Raw genomic sequence first — 7,508 nt, 5'->3', positions numbered from 1 at the left:
ACATCTACAGGGCAAGGTTTTTATTTTTCATGTTATACAATTTATTTTCGAGTAAACGTCTACAAAGTTCAATTTGAGCTCGTAGCAAATTTGGTTTAAATTCATTCGGAAGTGAAAATGAAAGTCTTTTCAACCCCATTTCGATTGATATCCATCCTTTAACTTATTTAGCTTGTTAAATAATTTGAATGCAGCTTATCAAATGCATGGCAACCCTCCTAAATATATTTCAGAAACAAAGCCGTTTTTGAACAGGTGAAAACCCTCTTCAAACACTCAAAAAATATTTCCAGTGTTCAAACTAAAGACTTCTTAACACCCTTTCGTTTGACGTCAATATATACACCCACACTTTAATGCATATTTGAATTAGGTAATTGCCCTAATTTAAGTTGAGTTGGATTTTTTAAACAGGTGGCAACCGTCCGTAAAGCCTTTTCAAATTATTTCTATGATACCCATCTTTTAATAATTCATCCAACTTCTTAAATAATTTGAATGTCACTTTATAAACGCGTGAAAACCCTCTTCAAATATTCTAAATGTTCAAACTTTTTTAACTTTTTAACACCCTTCGCTTCATATGTATTTCAAATAACTTGCGTAAAAGTTAATTAAATTCGAGTTTTCGAACAGGTGGCATCCCTCTTCAAAAGCAATTTCGCGCTAAGATATTCTTAAATTTTCTTCTTCTAACATTGCGATACATACTTTAATTAACTGAGAATTAAATTGAATTTTATTTTTTAAACAGGTGGCGACCCCGCTAAATATAGTACAGAAATAAGAAATTTTCAAACCCATTCGAGTGATACCCATTTAACTTATTTAATAATTTGAAATACATTTTTAGACAGGTGGCAAAGCCTTCTCAACACTCTTCCATTTGACATGGATATTTTGACATTTCATATAACTTTTGGATAAGTTAACTAAATTTGAAACCCACTTCAAAATAATTTCAAACTACTACCTTCTGAGCCCCCTTTCGTTTGGCTCTCATATGCTGACAAATTTTTTTTCTAATTAATTTCCTTAATTTAAATTTAATTTGATTTTTTAAACAGGTGGCAACCCTCCTGAAGTTAGGTTAAGGAAGAAAGATCTTCAAAAACCATTTCCATTGATACCTAACTGATACCATTTGATTTTCTTTTAGATAATTTGAATATAATTTGTTAAAAGGTGGCAACTTTTTTCAAAAAACCAACACCTTATTACATATTTGCAGTCCCAGACTTTTAATTTGACACCTCATTTAGGAAAATCGAACGAACTGTTATTATGGCAGTGCTGATTAAATAATTTGAATTCAATTGTTCTACAGGTGGCAACTCTGTTCGAAAAAATAAAACCAGTTTGCACATCTACAGGCCAAGCGCTTTGATTTGACACCCAAACTTCAAACTTTATACAAAACTAAAAAAAGTGAGTTTGTGGCGGAGCACAATATTGCATTTTCTGCATTTGATCACTTATCAGTGCTATTGAAGACAGTGTTCAGTGATTTAAAAATTGCATCACAATTGCACACGAATGACATGTACAAATAACGCACAAGTAGATGCAATATATGTTTTAAAGTAATATTTTTATATTAATAATAGCCATCATAGATTCCCCACTTCGCTGCTTGCTATGATTTAGCTCCTGCCGGTCGCTTAACGAAAGGTGAAAAAACGGGAAAATCTAAAACGAAAAACGGGAAAAATATATAGAATTGCATGGACGAAAAGGGAATAGGCTCCCGCAAAACCTGGCAACACTGCTGGCATATTCCGCAAACCGCTACTTTGCAAAATGTATCCATAAACAAAATGTAGCTCTGATCCAGTAGTCCATGAACCCGTACTCCAAAATCCTCCAAAATCCTGTAAATGAGAGCGACTTTTGGAGAGTTGTGTAGAGAATGAAGTTGCAAGATTTTACCCGAACTTTTTCTTCTAGTAAAATCATGAAAAGTGTCAAGCAATCGCCGGTTGACGTTTTTACAGGAAAAATGTTTTTTTTGTTCCCGTACTTTTTGTTGTTACTCACTTTTTACTCTCACTTCAGAGAGTAATTTTGCTATTTGACATTTTTACAGGATTTTACACGAAAAGTATTGGATCAGAGCTTGGATGTATAAACAAAATGCAAGAATGATAGAATTCTGTCAAAGTCACAGAGAGAGGAATAGCGGTACCGTGATTGGCGCAACCACTATTTCTCTCAATCGCGAACAAAATGTATTCACACAAATTTATACATTTCGCTTATAGTTAAGTGGTACATATTTTTAGGCTTCGTTCTTTGCATACAAATCCGCAGTCTACTTATAACATAAAAGTATGTTACCATATAAATCTAATCTCAATCAAAGCTCGTTTGTTTATTACCCCGTTTACCCAGCTAAATCTCAGAATTTTAGTTGTCAAATTTTTTTGTGCTTATTATTCCCACAACTCAAGGAAAAGTTAAGTTTCTTCTCTGTGCCACTGTGATCACTTAACTTAACTTAATATTTTATTAAAAAGCACTATTATTACAAACCACTTTCCCTTGTTAGCGTGAGCCAAAATCACTCACGCGCCCATCTCTAATATCTACATATGTACCCATATTACCAGTTAATAAGAGAATTTTTCTACATTTCTTTCCTAGGCATCGTTTTGAATTAGTTTATTTTCTTCTTTTGCATTTAATTTATATTTAAAAAAAATGTTTATCATTCCAAACTATAAACTGGCTGTAAATATTAAATTTGCAGTACGCATATGTATGTATGTGTGCTTGTATGTTGACACTGCAGGAGTGTGGCAAGTATCCTCTGTATCGTCCTACGAACATATCGGTCTGCAGTACTAGTACATCGTACATATATCAGTTTAATAATCTTTGATTAACCGGTTGGTTGGTCACAGTACTCTTCTATACCACACGGCAACAGTCGTTCTAGCTATGTATGTACTGGCCCAATACAAATGCTCCAGTCGGTTTTATTAACTTCTCCACTAAGGGAAGCCATAGACGGAGATGTACATAGCAAGTAGAAGCTGTTTTCTGCTCCTTATACTAAATACTAGAACTTCTCTTAATACTAGAACTATTTTACTGTTGTTGTTTCTCCATTTCAAAACTTACATATGTACGTATAAGTACATATGTATTATATACGTACATACATGATTATGTGATATAATGTTGCTGAGGAAAAGGAAGCTGTGTACATATGTATGTATGTATGTATGTACATTGTTGCTAGAGGTTAGCGCTGTGTGGTAAGTGGCTTCTGGAGAATGTTATAAAAGACCAATTGAGTCTGTATGAACCGTCAGTTTCTTCTTGGCTGCAGAAGATAACTAGTAAAATTTACCAACTTTCTCTCACTGCAAGTGTAATGTTTTATTAATTGAGCTTTTATATTTAGTTTGTTTAGTAAAGTTTTGGTGATTGAAAAATTTTAAGTGTTGAAACTAAAATAAGCGTGACCCATATACATAAGTACATACGTACATATAATACTGTAAAGGAACAACAAAGCAAAGCTCATAAAAGGTAAGTTTTTATAACATACATATGTATACAGTGGGGAGCAGAAATGAGTACATGATGATTTTTTTTTGTAATATTTGCAAGGTTTTTAAAGTTAAAATTTTTGTGGTTTTTCTTCTCATAAAAATATAGTTCATCAGTGAAAAATATTGTCTAAAAATCTTAACCTTTTTAATGTGATTTTTATTTTATTTTTTATTTTTTTTGAGTATGCAGTTTGTAGCCCATTAAATTTTAGCAGTGCAAGTTGTTTTAATATTTTTTATTTTGCTGACGGCAAATCAAGTGCGTTCAGATTTGCTTTCATAATTTCTATAGGCAAGTCTAAGCAAATGCTTGAAAAAGCTTATTTGCACATTTCTTGGAATGGTGAATGGGGTTGCCAAAATAAATGACTTTTTGACTTTTTTTTCCTCGATTGGTTCTTGATTTATGATACGTTTCCTCATTTCTATTGAATTAATTGACAGATTTAAGGGGCGGAATCATTTGATGAGCCGTAAATTACGAATGAGCCGTAAATTTTGATGAACATTGGTTTAAATTAATTGATTTCGATGTGACATTAAGAATGAGCCCGAAATCAAGATAGTGTAAATGCCAATAACAGAGCAAAACAAAAGTAATAAAGTGGATTTTCTTAATGTTGTTTTTAACTAAATACATGCTTATATCTATGTATAAAGAAAATATTTAATCAGATGAAAAATTGGATTTTTTTTTTGTTTTACATAAACACTCATCAAATTAGCCCAATCTGCAAGAGTCATATGCCATCACTTGGGTATCGCTTCGTATTCTGTTAACTATACCAATGACTGTTGCAAATAGTTAACATGGTTTTTCTAAACTAAATTTGATTAAAACGCACTTGTGGTTACAACGTCCCAAACAAGATTCAAGTGGTTTTGTCTGGCTGTCCATCGAAAATCAAACTGCAGAAAATCTACACAAAAAAGCAAGGAAAAATCGGTTGTAAGGTCTATGCACACACATCGGTGCCGTATCAGTGCCGTATCAGTATCGCTCGGTATCACTGATACCAATTCGCACATATCCGTAGTAGTCCGTCCGTTGCTCTCAGTAAAGTGAAAAATGGGCTCACAAGGCGAGAAATTGGGTTATTCCATATACATATGTACTATTCCAAACATGATTTTTAAACCCGGTATTCCTATATTTGTTGTGAGACAAATTATATAATTCTGGATAACGTCGCACCAACTCGATTTTTTTTTTACTCCAAAACAATCGAAGCTTGCAATAAACTACCGTTAGCTCGTCAAATAAATACACAAAATAGCGTTTTCGAGTTACTTAGAAAACACGGCACTTTGCCGGACGTGTCTATGTAAACATCTATTTGAGACTTTGGCAACATTATTTTATTTTTCACTGACACTGATACGGAACTGATACGCCACTGATGTGTGGATAGACCCTTAGTGGTTTTTCCTTGTATGTTATTAATAATTGCAAATACATATTTGTGTTGTTTCAATATAAATATGACACAGAAATCAAAATAAATACTTTTTTGTTATCAAATATAAAAGGGTGAAAAGTATTATGATTCGACCGGAGCGGCTAATTTCTCAACACTAGCCTTGTCTGCAATGAATGTATGTGGTGGTATCACCACTTGGTCCTTTTACACTTTACTATGTGTAATTTCAAGAATTCAGTGAGCTCGTGTTTGAAATTCTGATTTTTATATTTTTTCAATTTCTGTTATTCATTCTTATTGTAACTTTCTAGAATACAGGCAATATTAAAATATACACATATATTATTAAATAAACATTTGGTTAATTATTATAAACCATAATTGCTGGCCTCATGGCAACAAAACATTTTCATGCACTGACCGCAGGAGAATTAAATTTCTGACTGCCTAAATTTGACCAACCAATTTCTGGAACAAAGGCTGATAAGCTTATTCGGTTGTTATTGCTTTTTCAGCATTAGCTAGTTCTTTTTTTCACTTTGGCGTTGATACAGCTACCCTGTAGGTAAATGTACCAGTTGTAAACTACCTCACAACCAGTATGAACCCTGCAGTGAAAACCCAAACCAGTTAGAAAAAATACTAGTTCATAAACTAGTATGTGCCTACCATTTCGATATTTGAATTGCCAAAGCCTAAAATAAAACGCCATTAATTGCTTTTCTTACAAATGTCGGCTGTGGCGTCACGGGCAGACTACTGGTTCTGGTTCTGGGATCGCAGGTTCGAGGCCGCTTGGAGGTGGTTAAGATTTTTAGATCAATGTAAGTAGGAATAATTATTTCAATTTAAATATAAATAACAAACTTAAAAATCTAGTTGCATTACAAAAAAAAAAAAAAACAAATATATAAAAAAAAATATTTTTTTTTTATTAAATTTAAGAATAACAAATAAAAACCTAAATAAAAATATATATAAAAGAAATATTATAAACAAAAAAAAAAAAAAATAAAAAAATTGGGCTTGAACCTGGGACTTCAGGCATACCACGCGAGTGCTTTGCTTTGTCGGCCATTGCAACTGTTGGAGCGCCGCGAGCAAAAAGGCATACTAATGCTTTCATGGGGGATGAATTGGCAGACTATCTCATCAACTGGTATGATGCTACTAGTACTTCTACTAGTAGATGCTGATGCATAGCCTGACAATTGACATCTTGTAGGGCATCGCAATGTTAAAAATACCAGTCGCTAATATTGAAAAAGGATAGAACGTGAACTAGTTGAGCGGAAACGCAAACTGGTAGAATTCTAGTTCACAACTAGTAGCTTTCCCTGCAGGGAACCGCAAGCCCAACTAGTCAGCCAACTATCTTTTTTCCATGCAATAAACTGGTATTTTTAACATTGGGATGTGCTATGGAATAGCAATTGTGAGATTTCGGTCAGAAATATACAAGTCTCATACAAGTTCAAAATAGACAGAAAAATTATGGGCCGAAACCACTACTATGCGAGTCAAAAAATTAATTGAACTCATGAATATACAAAAAAAAAAAACTTTTGATTATTTATACTTTAATATATTACACATTTTTATTTAGCAGCCTTAGATGAGTATTAATTGAAAGAAAAAATAAATACATAAATATTTCAAACTTTCGAACATAAATTTAAAGGCATTTACCGTTAAATGTTGTTAGAAGTAAAAGGTTTCAGGTACAATAAACTCAATATTTCTCATCTTTTTTAATAATATTGAATATGCAAAAGAAAAAATTTTGGTCAAAAATAAAATAAATACCTTAGTTCATTTTCGAGTGAACTTAAATAAATATAAAAATTAGCATTAAATTAAATTAAATCCACGAACTTTACACATTTCAGGCCTTTCTTTTTAAAATTGTATACAAGTAGTAATTGACGCTTAAAATTTTAGAATTGGATAAGAATAAAATAAATAAATAATTTATGCAGTTATTAAATATTCCTAATTTTTGCCTATAGTTTGGCTTGTTGATTGACAATTGAAATTAATCAAATAGTTATACATATTAAGTAATTAAAAAAAGTAAAAAATAATTGAAAATGATCAAAAATAACAAAATAATTATGTAATTAAAATTAATGAATTAATTAACAAATTTTGCTTAATTATTTATCATTAAAAAGGTGCTCATATTGGTACTTAATCATTAAACGGTTATCCAAAAAAAAAACATGTTTTAATTAATAACCGTTATGATTATTAATCATTACTTAACAGGTGTGGTATAATTGAATATGTAATCGCTTTAATGGTTCACCATAAACCCAAATAAAAGTTATAATATTTTGTGTACTTTATTGTATTAAACTGACAAAGTCAAATAAAACCGGGAATGAATAAATCGTATTGTACTTGGTACAAGTCTGGTCATTTTCGAACTTCTTGTACATAGAAGTTTAAAATAACTATAAAAATTGAATAAGCATTAAGTACAAAACCGCGTAACTGGCATTTGCTGCCAAAAATTGGATTTGCT

Source organism: Rhagoletis zephyria, unplaced genomic scaffold (genome assembly GCF_001687245.7).
Source record: "Rhagoletis zephyria isolate East Lansing unplaced genomic scaffold, Rhagoletis_zephyria_1.1 Rzeph_scaffold_14304, whole genome shotgun sequence".
NCBI classification, from domain to species: Eukaryota; Metazoa; Arthropoda; class Insecta; order Diptera; family Tephritidae; genus Rhagoletis; species Rhagoletis zephyria.
This window is presented reverse-complemented; position numbering follows the sequence as displayed.